Consider the following 22,655-nt stretch of genomic DNA (forward strand, 5'->3'; position numbering starts at 1 on the left):
TGACGCAGTGTCCGAGTCAATATCAAGGCCCAAAAACTCTGTGAACTGGGCCTTATTGTTAGGGCTTATTCAGACGAACGTGTAATACGTCCGTGCAACGTGCGTGATTTTCACGTGCCTCGCACGGACCTATGTTACTCTATGGGGCCGTGCGGACTGTCAGTGATTTTCACGCAGCGTGTGTCCGTGTGTCCGCTGCGTAAAACTCACGACATGTCCTATATTGGTGCATTGTTCGCGCATCACGCACCCATTGAAGTCAATGGGTGCGTGAAAATCACGCCCAGCACTTCCGCAGCCGTATAAACTATGAATGAAAACAGAAAAGCACCACGTGCTACAAACATACAAACAGAGTGTCATAATGATGGCGGCTGCGCGAAAATCACGCAGCCACGCATCATACGCTGCTGACACACGGAGCTGTTATGGACCTTTTGCATGCGCAAAACGCCACGTTTTTTGCGCGTGCAAAAAGCACACGCTTGTGTAAATCCGGCCTTAGGGTAGGAACACACTAGGCATGAACACTGCGGATTTTATGCAACACATTTTATTGTGGAAAATCCGCAGCGTATCACAGTCGCAGCAGAGTGGGTCAGATATGAACAAATCTCATCCACACGCTGCAAAAATAATGGACCTGCAGTGTGGCTTTGGCTTTTTAAGTCGCATGTCAATGTATTCTGTGGAATCGCTGCTCCTCTGTTGCGGAAATGCTGCGGTTCTGCCGCAAAAATCACACAAGAGAAGAAAAAAAAGGTACTTTTTTGAATTGATAAAGTTTAGACTTACCCCGGCCGTAGTCCTGGTGACGCGATCCTCTATTCTTAGCGCAGCCCGGCCTCCTGTCATGACGTTTCATCCCATGTGACTGCTGCAGCGGTCACATGGTCTACAGCGTCATCCCAGGAGGCGGGGCTACGTTCAGAAGAGAGAGACGCGTCACCAGGACTACGGCCGGGGCAAGTCTAAACTTTTTTTTCCCTGCAGGATTCCCGCAGCGGACACGCCTCACCAAACCTGCGCCACTATTTGGTGCGGTTTTGCTGGCAGAATTCCCTGCGGCTCCCGGGATAAGCTGTGTAGTTTTACTCAGCATATCCGCCTAGTGTGTCCCTTATGATGTCGCTCCTGGAGCTGCTGCCGGTCTCTAAATAGGCAGTTGGTCCAGTAGAATTTGGAATTATTTTTTTTTGTGAACCAGCTTAAAAAAATACAAAACTTTTGTGTTAGGGCCTGTTCACATCACCGTTCGCTTCCGCTCCGGGGTTCCGTCTGAGGTTTCTGTCGGGTGAACCCCGCAACGGAAAGTAAAAGTGATAGCACAGCTTCCGTTTCCATCACCATTAGCGCAGTCGACTGCGCTATTAATTCCGTCCGAAAACCAGCCGGAATGGTGACGAACCACCGCTCCGGGGTTCCGTCTGAGGTTTCTGTCGGGTGAACCCCGCAACGGAAAGTGAAAGTGACAGCACAGCTTCCGTTTCAGTCACCATTGATCTCAATGGTGACGGAAACATCGCTAATGGTTTCCGTTCGTCACCATTCCGGCTGGTTTTCGGACGGAATTAATAGCGCAGTCGACTGCGCTAATGGTGATGGAAACGGAAGCTGTGCTATCACTTTTACTTTCCGTTGCGGGGTTCACCCGACAGAAACCTCAGATGGAACCCCGGAACGGAAGCGAACAGTGATGTGAACAGGCCCTAACACCAAAGTTTTGTATTTTTTTAAGCTGGTTCACAAAAAAAAATAATTCCAAATTCTACTGAACCAACTGCCTATTTAGAGAGCGGCAGCAGCTCCAGGAGCGACATCATAAGGGACACACTAGGCGGATATGCTGAGTAAAACTACACAGCTTATCCCGGGAGCCGCAGGGAATTCTGCCAGCAAAACCGCACCAAATAGTGGCGCAGGTTTCGTGAGGCGTGTCCGCTGCGGGAATCCTGCAGGGAAAAAAAAGTTTAGACTTACCCCGGCCGTAGTTTAGGTGACGCATCTCTCTCTTCTGAACGTAGCCCCGCCTCCTGGGATGACGCTGTAGACCATGTGACTGCTGCAGCAGTCACATGGGATGAAACGTCATGACAGGAGGCGGGGCTACGCTAAGAATAGAGGATCGCGTCACCAGGACTACGGCCGGGGCAAGTCTAAACTTTTTTATAAATTTAAAAAAGTGGCTTTTTTTTTTTTTCTCATTTGTGATTTTTGCGGCAGAACCGCAGCATTTCTGCAACAGAGGAGCGGCGATTCCACAGAATACATTGACACGCTGCGGCTTAAAAAGCCACACGGCAGGTCCATTATTTTTGCAGCGTGTGGATGAGATTTGTTCATATCTGACCCCCTCGGCTGCGACTGTGATACGCTGCGGATTTTCCACAATAAAATGTGTTGCATAAAATCCGCAGTGTTCATGCCTAGTGTGTTCCTACCCTAAGGCCGGATTTACACGCGCGTGTGCTTTTTGCGCGCGCAAAAACGTGGCGTTTTGCGCTTGCAAAAGGTCCATAACAGCTCCGTGTGTCAGCAGCGTATGATGCGCGGCTGCGTGATTTTCGCGCAGCCGCCATCATTATGACACTCTGTTTGTATGTTTGTAGCACGTGGTGCATTTCTGTTTTCATTCATAGTTTATACGGCTGCGGAAGTGCTGGGCGTGATTTTCACGCACCCATTGACTTCAATGGGTGCGTGATGCGCGAACAATGCACAAATATCGGACATGTCGTGAGTTTTACGCAGCGGACACACGGACTCGCGCTGCGTGAAAATCACTGACAGTCTGCACGGCACCATAGAGTAACATAGGTCCGTGCAAGGCGCGTGAAAATCACACACGTTTCACGGACGTATTACACGTTCGTCTGAATAAGCCCTAACAATAAGGCCCAGTTCAACGTTTTTGGGCCTTGATATTGACTCGGACACTGCGTCAGAATCAGCACCAAAAAACTTCCAAAACCGCCTCCCATTGATTTAATCTGAAATCAATGGGAGCCAGTTGCGGAAAAAAGAAAAAGCAGCACATCCTTTCTTGCCGCGGTTCTGCCTCTGACCTCCCATCTAAATCAATGGGAGGCAGAAAATGCATTTTTCGCTGCGTTTTCTGTCTGCTGTCCTCAATCGCCGCAGGCAAAAAACGCGGCAAGATAGTGTGGGCAGGTCAAAATCTGCCTCAAAATTCGGTGCGCGCTTCCAGGCGGTCGCGGGTGGGCATGCGCGGGAGTTTGCGTGATCGGTCGCACGGGCGGCGGTGTTTGACGGCCCCCATGACGACCCCCATGCTACCCAGGGCCGCCATCAGGGGGGGTATTAGGGGTACTGATGTGAGAAGCCCGGCCAAACCTAATTGAAAGGGGGGCCCGCAGCTCATGACATTCTTTTGGTGAAAAAAACGGGCCCCATTGCAGGGGCCTGTTTTTTTTCTACCAAAGGCAAGTCGCGGCAGTTTGCCGGGCCCCCCTTTCAATTAGGTTTGGCCGGGCCTCTCACATCAGTACCCCTAATACCCCCCCTGATGGCGGCCCTGGGTACCATGATATAGTACTGGACGGAGTACCGTTAACAGGCGGTGCCACGGTAGGGGGGCCCAGAAAATGTAGCTGTAGGGGGCCCTGAAATTCCTGATGGCGGCCCTGGTGGTGGGGCATGGAGTCATTGGCTACCCAGCACTGCCAAAGTTTTCAACTTCAGCCTTATCATAATAGAGTCATCTATTAGCTATTTTATGTACGGTATATAGCCAGCTTTAGACACTGTGCAGCAAAGGTCATATAAGTAACTGGAGACATCACACAACAGCATAAGGTGGCACTAAAATCAACTATAGATGTAGCAATTCTTATCCTGATTCTGATAACTTGCTTCTGCATGATATCTTACCACTTCAGCCATTAAAAACCATTGAAAAAGTCAAGTCAAAGTTTCTTGTCATGCGTTAAAAGTCAAATAGAGATCGGTATATCTTTTGTGACACAGTGCAGGTCTCTGACACTCAGACTTACCTATTTTATTATAAATAAAGCACTGACTAATAACAGCCACATGATAACACGTACTTTCAGGGTTAACTTGAGACAGTGGATAGTACGCACATAATACACGCCCAGTTGTACTTTTACTTTTCAACACGCCCACTTGTACTTTTGCAAGCCTCATTTGCATAAATACAAAAATGGTCATAACTTGGCCAAAAATGCTCATTTTTTTAAAATAAAAACGTTACTGTAATCTACATTGCAGCGCCTATCTGCTGCAATAGCAGATAGGGGGTTGCAAAATCTGGTGACAGAGCCTCTTTAAGTTGGGCACTGGCTTCATCACTACTACCAGGTCTGTATTATCCCTAGTCCTCTAGATACGCCTGATCCTCTCGGAACCTGTCGGCAATTATTTTGATCGACGGTTTGCCGACCCTCGACCTAGGTGACCACCGCTAAGAAGGCAATATATGTCTCTTTGAATGTATTCAGTATACTCTTAAAAATTTACTGCTGAATTTTCATAACATAAGATAAGGTGGAATCGGAAATAGAAACCTAAGTGTAAATAGTTTTAGAAACCTGTTACAGCCTTCATTTATTATTTTAGCTTAGATTTATTTTATAGGGAGGTAAAATTGCTCTTATTAAAAAGCTACCATTGCTCAATGGACGCAAGACTTTAATATTTTCGATGCCACACCAGGCAGATTTTACTTATGCGGAAATGGTTTCCAATCTCTACATTATTCCCTTGTCAGCTCTTCTGGCAGTCTTTTGTTCATAAAGATGTTACTTTGGAAATGCTTTGTGATGCTCCTATCTTTTCATTATTGCTGGTCAACCATGCTGTTTTTTCATTGCCTAAGGGCATGTCTCTTCAATTTATTCTTATTTAATCATTTTCTATTTTATTTTGATAAAGGAGCTTTATTTTCTTTGTCAGATCACTTAATTAGGCTCTCTGCAATATGCTTATCCCAGCAGTTACTTTTCAGTGTTTCATCACAAACAAATCCATTAAAAACACTTTAGGTCCGTGACTCATATGAGCTGTAAATCCTCAGCACACTGTCCTGAGTGAATTACAGTAGAAGAGAGATATTTCATATCACACAATAACTGCACAGTACGTGACCTTCTGTCATAATCAAGTCATGTTTCAATTGCGTTGCCTTTCTTATAAACATCACAGTTTTCCTAGACATCTTCCATCTATGCCGAGTGTTTATAGATGAGCTGTAGTTTGCATAATAATAAGCAATTTCTACCGAGGGTATTAATTACATAACTTATTTGCATACTAAATAAATATCCTCCCATAAACTAACCATTTTAATGGCAATATGCTGAAAACTACTTTAGTAGTAAGTATTATATTTATATTTTTTTTTTTCAAATTTACAAAATTTCATGGTAAAACATTTATCATTGTACCTGGCAAAGATTTAAAGTGATTCTGTCGGCAATTTATAACGTGTTTCTATAAGATGCATCTCCTTTCGCCACCTACTGCTGTGGCCGCAATCAATAGCATGCCCTGCACCACTTTATAAAGAGCATCTCTGTTTGATGACAGATTCTGTTTAAGCCATATTGAAACATGGGCATAAATTCTATTAGAATCAGCCTGATAATAATATCCTGATTAGGGTATTGTACTTGAATGTATTGAAATGTGACTTATAGTGTAGGCAGAAAATATCCAGCAATCTGTAAAAAAATCATAAACTGGCTATGATTGAAGGGGTTGTCTCTTGAAAACAACCCTTGTCCATATGCCCCATTAGGGCACATTGAAGTCATAAAGCGGTTCCCCTTTTCAGGAGTCCCCTCTACTAGTCAAAGCAGAACTTCTCCCTGCAATAATGGCTAATTGCCAGGGGTACGAAGAGGTAGACTATTTTTTATATTATTTTTTTATTTTAGAGAAGGCAAGACAACTCCCTGATCTGTTGTATATCTCCCTGCCTATTCCATACATTTTATTTCTGGAAGATCAGTTGCATACTGCAAGCCGCTGAGCTGATAGGCGCTGTGCATCTATTTGTAAACTAAGATGTAGATTTTTTTGTGCATTAATGAGAGACTAATAAAGGCCAGTATGCTGAGTTCATCATGTCGCCAGCTATCCTCGCACCTACCACATATCTTTTATTCCAAGGAATCTCCTTTATTTTACAACACACAAGATGCGTTAATATGAGTTGCCTTCCAAATGCACATCATCAATTTAAAATGGGAATGGTATTGATTTTGACACAATCTTGACTTAAGAAAAATAGTTTTGCAATATCAGTATTGGTAAATATATTAAAGCTTTAAAAAATTCAAATATTTTTCAGTTTAAGAACCACGGTGAAATATGAATGCTGGTGGCAATTCCATTAAGTGGGTTCTGTTTTGTTTTTTTAGAAAAAAAAAGCTTATACAGTATTGCATAATGTCAATGAGATATTTAAACATTTCATTCACATTTTGGATTTAAAAAGTGTGTATTTTTCAGGACTTCCCGTTTTTTTTTTGTTTTTTTTTATATAAAATAAAATGCAGCATACCCTACTTGTGTTTTTTTACAATTTTATTTTTCGTGTTTTTCGAATTGTTTTTAATAGGGTAGACTACAACATATTTTTACATATGTACCGAGATTGTGATTTTCCATAAGAGCATTTCTATCTCATAGAACTGTTCCTTTGACAAAAAATGGCAACTGTGATGCACTCTGTAGTTTTGGTGCGGCGTTGAATCTGGACCCAGTCTAAGGCCCCATGCACACGACCGTGCCTGTAATCACGGACCGCGGACAGTCACCCGCATTTGTGGGCCGTGCTCCCATTATAAAGTATGGGAGAACGGTCCGTAAAATAAAAAATACGACATGTCCTATTTTTTACGGAAACTTTCTACGGCCCGGACACGTTCTTGTAAATATACGGGAAGGTGTCCATTGGCCATAGAAATAAATGGGTTCGTAATTACGAATAAAATCTATGGTTGTGTGCATGGGGCCTTAGAGTTACAAAAAAGGTGTACCAAACTCTTCACTGCAACTGAATCAGATACAGTATTGGTATAGTGTCACGCCTGCGCTGCACATTGCTGTAGAGCTGACTTGTTACTATTTAAGAACTCATGTAGTTTGGAACAGCATATCTGAAATGTAATAAAAAGAATTGCAGCTTGAGGGTTAGGTGTGGTGTTGGGGTGCCATCCGCAATGTGTTAGTCTGTTCTGAGGATATGCACCAGCCTGTGCCCCCTTACCTCATCGCATCCTCCCTTCCATCTGCCCCTGTAAGGAGCCACCAACTGCTTTGAACTAATAGCTTTGATAGTTCCTAATACTTGACAGATCATACTGCGTGACAGAAAATGGCTAAAGCTTCTTGTCACTTGCTGTAAACTGTCAGAGCCATTATTTCAAAGTGGTGAAGGCATGGGTAAATGACTTAAAGCGTTTTGACTGAGTTTGTACGTCACACAGGTGCTTGGCTGACTAAATTCCTGGCTCTGAGTGGATGTCTGAGTGAGTAAACATGCAATGGGCCCTGGATGTCAGAGTGAGCAAGTCCCTTGTCTTGCTTGAGCCAGTCTAGCTGTATAGCAATATGTGGCCACTGAATGGCTGTGTTATTTGCCCACTGTATGGCACTGTAATGTGGGCTTAGTTTGGCACAATTATTTGGACACTATTTAGCACTATTATTTGGACACCACAGCTGGCGCCATTATATATATATATATATATATATATATATATATATATATATTGTGACTTATGCTATTATACTGTATCTAAAATATGTACTACATTTGCTATTATACTGTATATACTCTAAAATTGACACTATTATTTAAACACAAATTGACGCCTTTATATTGGCACTATGGCTGATATTGGCCCAGTGTGCTCCATTTTATGCCAGTTATTAGGAGTTTTTATCTGAATTCTGGTGTGTGTACATGCCTGAGCCTGTTCCTTCATTGCCCTCTGGAATCAGTTCTCAGTTCATCTGATCTCTACTGATACCGGCTCACATGACCACGCTTCTGCCCAACCTTCTGGTTTGTCTGACCGGAATGTGTAGTCCTATTCCTGCTACTGACCTCTGGCTATTCCTTACTACGCTCCTGCATTGCCTTTTGGATAACCAGCCTGGAACTTGTAGTACTAAGCCTGATTTTGTTATCTGGACTCTTTGTTTCTACGTCTGACACTTGTAGTACTACTCCTTGTGACTGTACGGTTCTACGCTCCGTCCTTGTGTTTGCTCTACCTACCTGGCCCGAGTCTCCAACTATTCTGGAGGACCACGACCTGGAGATTCTCTGCAGCAAAGTCCACATCTCCATATGGAGGTTAAATGGTGAAAACCATTGAATCACTTAGACTCCGCACCCCTGTCTAGCCTGGTTCAGTATTGCATCTATTTTAGCACCAGCATTATGTAACTGGGCGAACAAACGCAGAGGCTATTTTATAGGTTTATTCAATTGCAGGTCTGACTCATTGCACCAAATCTTAATTTCATCGTGATCTGATTATTCGCCACACTGGAGACATGCTTAAAGAGGCTCTGTCACCACATTATAAGTGCACTATCTTCTACATAATGTGATCGGCGCTGTAATGTAGATTACAGCAGTGTTTTTTTATTTAGAAAAACGATACATTTTGACAGAGTTATGACCTATTTTAGATTTATGCTAATGACTTTCTTAATGCCCAACTGGGCGTGTTTTTACTTTTTGACCAAGTGGGCGTTGTGGAGAGAAGTGTATGACGCTGACCAATCAGCCTCATACACTTCTCTCCATTCATTTAATCAGCACATTGTGATCTTGCTAGATCATGATGTGCAGTCACATACTCACACATTAACGTTACTGAAGTGTCTTGAGAGTGAATAGACATCACTTCCAGCTGCGGACGCGATGTCTATTCACAATCCTGACACTTCGGTAACATTTGTGTGGGACTTAATGACTGCAAGCGTGATCTCGCGAGATCACGCTGTATATGACAGCTTACAGCGTGATCTAGCGAGATCAAGCTTGCTGTGCAGTAAGTCCCACACAAACATTACCGAAGTGTCGGGATTGTGAATAGACATTGCGTCCTGGCTGGAAGCAATGTCTATTAACTCTCAAGACACTTCAGTAACGTTAATGTGTGAGTATGTGACTGCACATCATGATCTAGCAAGATCACTATGTGCTGAGTAAATCAATGGAGAGAAGTGTATGATGCTGATTGGTCAGCGTCATACACTTCTCTCCAGGGCCGCACTGGCCATCTGGCAGTTCTGGCAAATGCCAGATGGGCCGGTGGACAGTGGGCCACCTGCTGGCCGCCCATATAATTAGCACCGGTGGCCTGCTGCCTCTCTGAGGGGGCGGCAGCGCCACTGAAACCAGCCGCCTCCGCTACCCCCATCTGTACTAGTTGTACCTGCCTTACAATGACGCTGATTGGCAGGGCAGAATGACTTGACCCACCAATCAGGGCCTTTCAACAATACTAGCGGCGCGATGACGTCATCGCACCGCTTTCGTTGTTGAAAGATGCTGATTGTCGGGGCAAGTCATTCTGCCCTGCCAATCAGCGCTTTTCAACTATGCTAGCTGCGTGATGACGTCATTGCGCCACATCCGTTGTTGAAAGGCGCTGATTAGCGCCGTCGGTCAGCCCCAGCAGACCTGCTCAGAAGAGAGCAGGCCTGCATTGACACAGGACAGCGTGGGAACGGGATCAAGGTGAGTATGTAAGGTTTTTCCACTTAAAAGTGTGAGTGGCATTATCTACAGGGGGGAGCTATATGTGGGATACTATCTACAGGGGAGGCTATATGTGGGACACTAAGGGGGCTATATGTGGGGCACTATATACAGGGGGAGCTGTATGTGGGGCACAAGCTACAGGGGAGGCTTTATGTGGGGCCTTATCTACAGGGGAGGCAATATGTGGGATTCTAAGGGGGAGCTATATGTGGGGCACTATATACAGGTGGAGCTATATGTGGGGCACATTCTATAGGGGAGGCTATATTTGGGTCACTATCTACATTTGGGGCTATATGTGGGACACCATATACAGGGGGGCTATATGTGGGGTACTATCTACAGGGGAGGCTATATGTGGGATACTTTCTACAGGGGAGGCTATATGTGGATCACTATCTACAGGGGGGGCTATAGGTGGGGCACTATATACATGGGTTGCTATATGTGGGGCACAATCTACAGGGGAGGCTATATGTGGGGCACTATCTACAGGGGGCTCTATTGGGGCACTATCTATGGGGAGCACTGTGTGTGTATGTGTGTGTGTGTGTGTGTGTGGGACACAGTGTATGGTGCTATTATAATCAGGGACGCAGTGTATGGTGCTATTATAATTAGAGGTGCAGTGTATGGAACTATTATATTTAGGGGGGTGTCACATTTACAGTGTCTGTCGCCATGAGAATTTTATCTTTGTTTATAGGTGCAGAAATGTTTGAATAGTAAGAAGCTGAAGACATATGAGCGGCAAACTGCAGAAATGGGTCGTGGCCGGGGAAGTCATCATAGAGGTCTGGACTGGATGGAGAAGAAAAGAGAAAAAGAACAACTAGAATCTGAGACGTCACCGGTGAGTCACTTAATGTTTATTCTGCCGCTAATCAGTACTGTAGTCACTGTATGATCTGCAGCGAGATGATGGGTGGTATGACTTTTTTGTGAAACAGCAACTCCCACCATATCCTTACCATTGTTCGGTCCATGCTGGGAGCTGTAGTTTTACGCCGTACAAACCTATACGACAGGGGTTGCACTAAATTTAGCTGTATTTGTGCTGGTGCTGTATTTATGTACTGAGCTTTGTTCTGGAGCTGTATATATGTACTGAGCTTGGTTCTGGTGCTGTATATATGTGCTAAGCTTGGTTCTGGAGCTGTATATATGTACTGAGTTTGGTTCTGGTGCTGTGTATATATATATGTGCTGAGCTTGGTTCTGATATATGTACTGAGCTTGGTTCTGGTGTTGTATTTATGTACTGAGCTTTGTTCTGGTACTGTATATATGTACTGAGCTTGGTACTTGTGATGTATATATGTACTGAGCTTGGTTCTTGTGATGTATATATGTACTGAGCTTGGTTCTGGGGCTGTATATATGTACTGAGTTTTGTTCTGTTACTGTATTTATGTAATGAGCTTGGTTCTAGAGCTGTATATATGTACTGAGCTTGGTTCCGCAGAGAAAAAGGAGAATCAGTACCTGCCCAGTCTGCATGTACAAATCAAACCTAACGCTGGTTGGCTGAACATCAGCCAATCAGTGATGTCCCCTGAGCACAAATATGCATTTGTGTGAGTTTTGTGTCTTCTTCTAATGTAATGTATCAGTGGCATTTGTGTGCGTGTTGTTTTCAGTTTGGGTGGTATGTGTGGCATAGGTCTAGTGTGTAAGTGTTATGTGAGGTATGTGTTTAGCATTTGTGTGGTGTATGTGCAGTATGTGTCTAGTGTAAGTAGTGTGTGCGGTATGTGTCTAGTGTGTGGTACGTGTCTAGTGTGCGAGCGGTATGTGTCTAGTATGTGAGTGGTGTGTGCACCATCTGTGCCAGGTGTGAGTAGTATGTGTTCAACATGTGTCCTTGGTGTGGGTAGACAATGTGCAGCATATGTCTTTGGTGTGAGTAGCGAGAGTGGAGGATATATCCTAGCTGTGAGTGGTGTGCGTGCGCATGTGTCCTAGGTGTGAGTGGTTCATGTGCGTCATATGTCCTAGTTGTGAGTGGGGGATGTGTCCTAGATGTGAGTGGTGTATGTGCGCATGTGTCCTAGGTGTGATTGGTGTGTGTGCGCATGTGTCCTAGGTGTGAGTGGCACGAATGCAGCATGTGTCCAGCTTGTGCGTTGCATCTGTGCGTCATGTGTCCAGCATGTGAGTGTTTGTGTATATATCTGAATATAAAATTGAAATCATACTATTTAGTTACAGTATAGTGATATTTTAGCATTGTATAATGGTATAATTTGCAATCTTTATATGTCAGTATTAGCCCATGATCACGCAATCAGGATTTGATTAGAACTAAGTCCCTGATTCCACACCTAAATCCCTTTTAAATCCACTAACATTCTGCGTCCATAACAAGTGAATGGACTATTTTAAACCCCATTCACATGCAGCAGAAATAAGTGTGCTTGAAAATTTTTCCGCTCCGTAAAAAAAATCCTCTAGAATAATGAGAATGTTCATTATATTCGTAGAAAAGCAGTGGATTCGTTGAAGTTGGAACTATCAGGAGTATTCCTCTTTCATTTACACCTGTTTTAATAAATCTCCCCATGTCTTGTATAGCTGAAAGGTGGTCCCATGTACTCCAGCCCAACACTGGCGGCTGCGTATGGCCTGCATGTGGGCCTGTCAGCTTAAAAATGTCAGAGCTGATTTTAAGTCGCAGTCCGGCCCTGCTTCTCTCCACAACGCCCACTTGGTCAAAGAGTAAAAACACGCCCACTTGGGCATTGAGAAAGTCATTAGCATACATCTAAAATAGGTCATAACTCCGTCAAAATGTATCATTTTTCTAAATAAAAAACACTGCTGTAATCTACATTACAGCGCCGATCACATAATGTACAATATAGGGCACATATAATGTGGTGACAGAGCCTCTTTAACCCCTTCCCGACATTTGACGTATCCATACGCCAAAGTCGGGTAGGGGAAATATGGAGCGGGCTCACGGAGTGAACCCGCTCCATACGATGCGGGTGTCGGCTGTTTGTTACAGCCGACACTTCAGAGTAACGAATGACATCGCACTCGAGCGTGATCCCGCACGTTTAACTCGTTAAATGCTGCAGTCAAAAGCGACCGCAGCATTTAAATCGTTAGAAAGAGGGGGCGACCCCCTCTAACAGATCATCGCGCCCCCCGCAATGCAGTCACGAGATGCCTGTCAGAATCACGATATACTGCAATACATTAGTATTGCAGTATATCGTGCAAGCGATCTAATGATCGCTGGTTGAAGTCCCCTAGGGGGAGTAATAAAAAAAGTAAAAATGAGTTAAATAAAGTTTTTTTTTGTGTAAAAAATAAAATAAAATATTAAACGTTCAAAAAACCCCCCTTTTCCCATTTTCCCCCTAGAGCATAGTAAAAAAAACAAAAAAAAAACCATAATTGGTATCGCCGCGTCTGTAAAAGTCTGAACTATTATAATATATCATTACTTCGCAACGGCACAATTATTTGTATACAAGTTTCGTAATAATTTGTGTCTAATATTAGTATAGTCAAACCGGTATTTATTGGGATATTCACTTATTATATTTAAAAGACTTTGCAAACGGAGTCTTATAATAGAACAGTTTACTTATCCATACAGTTATTATTACTCATAAAGAGATAGATTGATAGATATATTGTCAGCTTTTATTAAATGCAACATAGGCTTCACTCTCAAAAAAGCAACATAGACACATAGGAACTTAGCAACCACTAAGATACATCAGTAAAGCCTAGGGGCTAGGTACTAGTACTTTATTATTTGTGTTGAAACAATAAAAGGTTCTTCACCTGGTTAATATTCTGTAGTCCCCGTAGCTATGATCCAGCAATACACTTGGCCCCTTATGTGGTAAGGATTGGAGCTTGGTTTGCTTGAACTTAAATTGATTTCTGATTTTGCTATTGTTACAAAGCCTTACTTTCACACATTAATAACTTACACAGAATTTATTTTCCCAAAATTCAAAAATGTAACTGAGCAGCATCCATATTTAGGCCTTATTCACACGAGCGTGTGCGTTTTGCGCTCACAAAAAATGCAGCCTTTTGCGCGCGTTGCACTTCCGTGTGTCATCAGTGAATGGTGCATGGCTGCGTGATTTTCACGCATATACCATCCTTATGACACGCGGTTTTGCAGTTTAGAAAAAGAAATGAAGGAAGTGCTTTTATTTTTTCCTTCATTTCTTTATCTACTGTTGCGCGAATCACGCGCGTCACACGGAAGTGCTTCCGTGTGCCGTGCGCGATTTTCACACACCCACTGACTTCAATGGGTGCGTGATGCGCGAAAAACGCCCAAGTATAGGACAAGTCGTGAGTTTTACGCAGCGGACATACGCTGCGTGAAAATCACGGACAGTCTGAACAGCCCCATTCACTAACATAGGTCTGGGCGACGCGCGCGTATCACGGACGTAATACACGTTCGTGTGAATAAGGCCTTATAGTGAAGTAAAAAAACAAAAACATGTGTATGGACTGTGTTGTTCTAACTTGTTTTAACCATGTCATTTTTGAGGGAAGTTTTTTGTTGCATAACACCCCTCTCTCATCTATATCATATTTGAGGTTTGCTGCACATAACATCCCTTTGGGTTCTTTCTCAGGTATGTTTGGCATTGTTCCTGCTCCTCATGAGAGTTTACAAGGTCCATATAGCAACCAGGCAGCAGGCGCAAAATTCATGCTTTAGCGATTGAATAACATCATTTAATGATAATCAATTTATAGGGGATGTCTGGTTGAGTTAATAGAGAGGGCAATAAAGACCCTCCTCTATTTGCAGAGTGGAGAGTAGCCAAAAAAAGCGTCTCTCACTAAGGAGGAACTATGCCATATATGCGGTTAGCTGCTGCCGTAAGAGCTCCTTGTTGATCCATTCAGAGATCCATAGTGGAAAGATTGGAACAAAAAGGCTCTTACCCAAGGCGATGCTTTGGGTTCAGCAAATAAAGGCCTTGTTCACATTGAGTTTTTTGCAGACGGAAGAAATCTGCCTCAAACTTCCTTCAGGAATTGTTAAGCAGATTTTGACCTGCCTGTGCTTTTTTGCCGCGGATTTCGCAGCGTTTTTCGCCCATGGCTATTGAAGCTAATGCGATTACCATGGGCAAAACATGCAGCGAAAAATGCTTGGAAACAAGCGTCATGGGTTTTTTCCGCCTCCCATGGATTTCAATGGGAGGTCAGAGGCGGAACCGGGGCAAGAAAGGACATGCCACTTTTTTTTTTCCTGCGGGCAGTTAGAAGCCGCCCAGGAAAAAAAGCCGCCTCTGCCTACCATTGAAATCAATGGGAGGGGGGGGGGGGGGGGCAAGTTTGGCCGTTTTTTGGCGCTGATTCTGATGCAGTTTCCGTGTCAAAATAAGCTATAAAAAAAACTCTGTGTGAACTGGGCTAAAGATTGCTGCTTACTGATATTTTCCAAACAGTAAGGATTTTATTTGGGCAAACAAAATGCAAAAACGTTTCAACCCTCAGCTGGGGTCCTCATCAGGCATGAGGGTTAAAACGTGTGACACTCTGTTTCCCTATTATATACCCAGCCACTTCAGGCTTTCATTAGCAGTCCAGCCCGATGAAGGGGCCTCAGTGCTGGGAATTTTGTATACTACTTTGGTTTGAAACAATATACACCATCCATTTTAAAACTCAGAAAGATGCAGCTGTTGGAGCTGTCCTGCCATCTGGTGGATCCTGACAAACATTCATTAGATTGAAATGTGTAAAAAATAATTTGTGGCTGTTTTTTGATTTTCGTCATTAAATGTAAATGAGAAAGCATCCAGTTTTACTTTATGTTTTTGCTTAGATTTTCTATTTTTACATATTTTAGTAAATAATAACTTAAGGTCCATGCCGTGCATCACACACCACCCCTGCTAGCTCTTCAGGCCATCCTAGCCCCAACAGTGGATACTAACTGGGTCAGTCTTCACCAGTCAACTCAGGCTCCTCAGTTCTAGCTCCAAAGCAGTCAGCCTTTCCTTTCCCTCTTGCAACAACACCTCTACTTGACAATAGTACGCAGAGCTCAAGTCACGCCGACTTCCTCCCAATACCAAACTTGGCTTGGCTGGACTAACTGTCTTTTAAAGTACAAACACCGCCCCCTAGGAGTGATGGCACATGTACCCTCATGCGTCCGTCATCACCCAGATAAAGAGCAACATATGCAGGACAAAATGTGTCCAGGCCAGACATCCTGGCAACCTAAATTTAAAATGTAAAGACACCAAGAACCTTTCCTTGCCTTATAATAAACTGTAAACGCAACAGGATGCAATATGTGCAAGACACCTTCGGTGGTTGGATTAACCACCCTCTTCTCCAATGCAGCACATCTTCTCTAATCTTTGTTAGACAATGGCTGGAGTCACCACTGTACAAGTTCCACTTAGTGGAAGGGATAAGAATGCAGCCACAGCAACACATAACAGTAGAACAAAAAGAAGCTGATGCAGCAATCAGTTGGACGTTGCAGGTCCTTTAACCCTCGGTGTTTGGCTGTTATTGCCAGGTGAATAACCATCCATGTAACGAATGGATGCGCCGTTTCTGCCAGAGCATAATAGGGCACATGGACAGGGCTTTTTGTCATAAGAAAACAACTTTAGTATATTCTTGTAGGTTTGTAATATGACTTTAAGGACAATAATTACTGACACCGGGATTATATTCGTTTTGTCTTTACTGAACATGCAGAAAATATGACAACAGTCAAAAACTTGAGCTCTAGGCAAAATATAACTGGTGCTCAGTAAACAATACAGTCTCTGCTTTTATCCGGCACTTCAATATAACACAGTCTCTTATAATCCGTAATGATTAAAATATGTTCTCTTTATCCGGTGCCTTAGGATAATAAAGTCTCTTAGCTTCCAGGTTTAGTGTAATGTGATCTTTGAGGTCCGGCAATGTAATACAATGCACTCTCTGATGATCCGGCAGTTAATGGCTCTATGTTACCTTATGCTCAAAATGGCGTCTTCAGCTTCTTGCTCTAAACACTCTCTTCTTAACTCGGCCGGATCTCCTTAACTTGGAACTCCAGTAAATGCGTGTCTGATACTTCACATTACTTATGCTCTGCTGCTGGCCAGAATGCTCTTTATCTTTTACAGTTATCTGAGTCACAATGTCTTCCTTACTTGCTACAGCTCTCTCAGTCCAGTCTCTGTCTCTTCCTGTCCAGCGCTTCTCAGACCTCTCTCCAGACACTTCCTCACTAGACCTCTCTTGTATATCACTCCACACACTAAACACTGTCGATGTACTAACCTCACAGCGCCCTCTAGTGGCCGGCCACAACCTCCCATTTCTCAATGCCATACAATCCTTTTGCTGGGTTACATCTTCACCAATGGAGACACTACATTTTAGTGTATTGCATTTTGTTCATATTTAACATTTCCAGGGTTTCCTATCTCCGCTCTCCATCACTATCAAGACTTTCATTTCAGCAATACTTTAGCCGAAACTGCAGAAAACCAGTGTCTTAAATGTCTTATTATTCATTGTGAATCTGTGGGTTTCCTTATTATACACAGTTTTAGTTTTGTTTCCTTGATATATTTCTCCATTTTGTTTATAGCAACATGTACAGAGTATTTGGGACTTATTGGGAAAATACCCAAAGTTATTAAAGTCCTGTTGGGAATATGCATTTTGTCTGTGGATAAATGTTGAATGTCCTATTCCTAGCCTATATTTCCTATAGGCTAAGTCTAATAAAAGAAAAAAACTAAAACAATGCAACCGCACTCTGTGAGCTCTAAGACATATGTAAACTTTAAATATATGGATTATTTTAAATTGCATAAGGGTGTGTTTACATCAGCGTTCGGTTTCCGTTGATGGGTTCCATCAGACCTTTCCGTCGAAGAAACCCATCAACGGAAAGGCCGTTTGTCTCTGCTCCGTAAGGTTTCAATTTTTATGACGGAATCAATAGTGCAGTCGGCTCAGGCAGATAGATGATGGCTGGCTGGCTTTGCTTGATGTTGCCGACATAGCCATGGGTGTTTCTCCCTGACACAGGGGTTGGTCCTGCAATACTAGGTCTAGTAGGGCACAACTGGCTTACTGCTTGCTCATGGAAAGGCTCCAGCCCGCACCCACCACTACTACACAGCTCTGCAGCAGCTCTCCACGGCAGCTCGCTCTCTGTCAGACAGCCCAGGTTCCACCTCTTCCACTCAAGCACTGAACACTCGTTTAACGGGAACACCCCCTTTTTATAGACAAGTGCTGCCACCAGCATCAGGAAGCGGCGCAGCCATGCTGCATTGTCCTGGCGCTGTTATGGCGCGGCAACGCAGACAAACAGGCCATATATCCTTGCGTCAAACAATCTAGGTTCTAACAAGACAACCATCATTTGCCCTTACAATAAAGATGGTCACAGCGTTACAGTGCATCACAACATCAGAACAGCATACATTTCTTAAAGCTATATCGCCTAAAACCTCAATCAAAGGCATATTATACATACTTGCCATTACTGGCTACATAAATAGATATAAGTGCAATAGACATACATGGAGCATCCCGAAATGGCTGCACACACATCACTCACACACTAGATAGAAGCCGCACATGTCACTCACACAATCTATATATGCTGCACCCACCACTAACATATTAGACACATGCCCCACACATGCCACTCACACTTTCTATACATGCTTCACACATGCCACTCACACATATATGCACACATGTCGCACACAGGCCACTCACACATTATACATGCTGCACACATGCCATTCACACATTATATACATGTCCTGCACAGGCCACTCACACATTATATACATGCTGCACTCACGCCACTCGGAAGATATATACATGATGCACACACGGCACTCACAAATTATATACATGCCGCACACATGCCACTCACAAATTAGATACATGCCGCAGGCATGCCCTCTAACAAATTATATACATGCCGCACACACGCCAATCACATATTAGATACATGCCACCACCAGGATGATTGGACTGAATATGTGGACACATTTGGGTCATCTGAGCGGCTAAGTATCCTTTTATCTTTGTATGCATACCACACATGTCACTAACACATTTGACCCATGCTGCACATGCAACTCCCTTATTAGATGCATGCCACACACCACACACACATTAAACATGCTGCACACATGCCACTCGCACATTATATACTGTGACGTCTGTGGTCGCTGACCACAAACTCCTTCCATCTGGTGGACGCCCTTCTCTCCAGAGATGTCTGCACATGCGGCCGTCCTGTTCCACAGTGACCACCAGGGTGCGCTCGCGAGCTCAGTCCAGCCTTGGAGCCAGAGTGCACAGAGGTGTGAGATTGAGCAGATTGCTCTCAGAGCACCCTGGACTATAAGAAGGGCTCTGCCCCTTCCTTGCTTGCCTGAGCCTTGTTGTCGTTATCCTAGTATGTCTATGCAAATGGTCTCCTAAGTGTTTTCCAGTTCCCAGTGTTCCCCGTTCCTGCTACCTGTATCCCGTGCTATCCTGGTCAAGTGCCGTGTTGAGCTGAAGCTGTGCTGTGTTCCACGCCTGTCCTGCTACACCACTCTCGGCACATGCCTGCTGCCTAGTCCCAGCCGAGCCTGTCTTGCTACTGTCTGAGCTACCATAGGTACACTAAACGAACTATAGACTGTGACCTGTGTCCTGTTTGCCAGCTGCCATGCCGTCAAGGCGGTACGCCCCAGTGAGTCCCCATACCCAACGTGACATATGTATGTCACACACAGGCCACTCACACATATAAAAAGAAAGAATGTATTACAGAAAGTTCGCTCACCACGTTTTCAATGCGTTATATGATGCAAGTTGATTTCATTCAGATGCTGCAGGTGCTTGAAAATACCCCCAACGTAGTCCTGTGTCGACAGCAGGTATACAAGGCAATGGAAGTGAACAATGATGGTGTATCCAGCACTTGGTATAAAAGTTAAATGGTTTATTCGGTCATGTTAAAACAAAAGATTTAAAACAAAAATCCCGGGACCACGCTTACGCGTTTCAGACTGTTAAGGTCCTTAGTCATAGCTTGGTGTTCCAATAGGAAATTCACATATTTATAGTCTATATCATGGGTCAGGAGACATCCTGTAGGCGCGCTTGAAAGATTAACCATTTCATGCATAGATTAAATTATATTGCGTAACGTCATTATAAACTCTTTTTAAAGCATTATTTTATACTTAATTCCTAACACAATGGGTTCAACATGTATTATTAAGATGTTTCAGAAGTAAAAAATCATAAGAGTATTTCAAAGAGTTAGAAAAACGTACATGTCAGGCAATCTTAATTTATGTTCTGGTGTGTTAACACTTTTACGTAATCAAGGAGGAGTGAGAAGAACAGTTCTCTGTGTGTTATCAAATGGAGAAATTTGCTACTTCAATAAGAAATATTTTTACATAATTCAATGGTTGTTAATGAATCGAAATGATTTATATTCCTGTCTATATCTATTTTTTCGGGTGAGGTAATAAACATATATTATTGTTAGTCTATCTAGCATATTAATAGTGTCCGTGGTGCTGAAGGATAGCTCCATTTGAGATAACTAGGAAGTGACATTGTGTGGTGCTGAAGGACAGCACCGAATGGGATGAACCATACAGTCAGGAGAACAAATATATGATGTTTATATTATAGACTAGTTTGATGATATCTACTATTATATTAAATTTTTATTTTTTCACTGTTATGTTGCATTATCTTGCATGGTGAGCAAATTATTTTGTTTTAAACATAACTATTACATACCCACGCATAGTATTGTGGCGTGGGAAATAAGATGATGTGAGCAGTCCATATATGTAAGACATACTGTAGTTAATTTGATGAAATATGTGAGTTGATCTTAAAATTGGTATCTGTAAGGTGATAGTATAGTATCATAAATGCCTATTAGTACTTAGTTTACACAAGTTTGACCATTTAAAATATTGTTATTTGCCTTCATATCATGATTTTTTTTTTAAATTAAATTAATTCAGTAAATGTACGAGATCGTTTCTATAATTCATTCTTTGCGGAAAACGGGTGTCTAATTTAAGAATCCATAATGCCTCTCTGTTTAAGAGGAGCTTTCTCCAGTCTCCACCTCTTTTAGGATAATATACCCTTTCTAGACCGCAGACTTTCAATGTACTGGTATTGCGTTGTTGGAGTTAAATAAAATGTTTGGCTGCTCCTGATACGTTAGTTTTATTTGGATTTTTAATGTCTGCCAGATGTTCTGCCACCCTTTTCTTTAGTATATATATATAATTTTGTATAAATAATTTTGTCGTTTTAGTATAAATATATATAATTTTGGCTATGTGATTTTCTTTTTTCTTTTTTTTTAATATATATATAATCTATCTCTCACTGGTAAAATTAACCTAGCCTAAAAATTCTAGACTGTTCATGTCTTTGACAGTGGGCAAACTTACAAAATCAGCAAGGGATCAAATACTTATTTCCTTCACTGTACAATGTGTCATGTCGCTAAATCACGCGCATGCGTCGTTAACCCGGGCTATGATTGGCCCTGCGATATCACATGACTTCACACAGCTTCCTATTTATAGTTCGATCTGAACACACTGCTATCACCCCTTGATAAAGCTACACGCGAAACGCGTGTTGGGCCTTTCTATGAGTCATTCGGACCGCATTCGGACTACATCATCATTCATGGGTAAGGCACTTGGCCTCTGACTCCCTGATGGGACTTTATGCTGTACATAATTTCTTTTGGGGAATGCTTACCTTTCGTTAACTAATCTGGGCTGTCCTAGTTATATGCAACCCTGATTTACATCATACACTACACATAGCATTGCTCATTTCCGTCTTGCATGAACATGTTTATCTATCTATCTATCTATCTATCTATCTATCTATCTATCTATCTATCTATCTATCTATCTATCTATCTATCTATCTATCTATCTATCTATCTATCGTGTTCTTGATATATCTTATATACATAAAGGTATAGTGTATCCTTAGTGTTGTCATTGGGTATTCCTTTTGTACCAGCAAATAGAGTATTCTACAGATCGGTGCACTGCACCACTACATTATAAATTCTGGACTATACTCTCCTTATGCACTAGTCTCATAATACCGTATTTACCACACTGGTCCACAGTGGCTCCTATACAGTCCAATGTCATGTTGGATCCTCTACAATTTTTAATTGTGTAATTCTGCATTGTGTACTTTGGTGTACTTATAAAGATTGATTTTTTTCTATTTTCATACTACTGATAGTCTATAACTCCTTGTGTTCTCTTGTTTTTGTTTATGTATTTTGGCACTTTGGCGGTGACATGCCATACCTAGGAACCACCTAGCCTTTGACCCATTGTCCTCTGAGTCTAACGTTTATCATATTGCTTTCTGTGTTGTTCACAGCTTCTGGCTCCAGGCCAATTATGGATTTCAGGATGCGAGATCAGTCCTGGCTGTCTCAATTGAATGAGGATTTTAAAGAGGATTCAAACATGTTTTTAGACACTAATGGCAGAGATGTTAGGGAATTTATCAGTAGACTTAAGGAACTATTACAGAAAAGGACTAAGGTCTGGTGGAACAAAGCCTTTTTGGAAAAAATATCTAAGTAAGGGCTTAATACCCAGGGGGCTGAGAATCCAGGTCTTTCCCTCATTCTTTATAGTGGATGAAGGATTTAAAACCAAATGGGAGGATATATCATCTGGTTGCTCAAGAGGTTTTATGGATCTCTTGATTCAATCTAAACAAACCTCGTTGACCGAAATGGAAATTGAGATTGAGGAGGTACAGACTAAAATTAAAAAGGATCTCTCTAGTGACGCACTTGGGAAACTAA

Source organism: Rhinoderma darwinii, chromosome 4 (genome assembly GCF_050947455.1).
Source record: "Rhinoderma darwinii isolate aRhiDar2 chromosome 4, aRhiDar2.hap1, whole genome shotgun sequence".
Classification (NCBI taxonomy): Eukaryota; Metazoa; Chordata; class Amphibia; order Anura; family Rhinodermatidae; genus Rhinoderma; species Rhinoderma darwinii.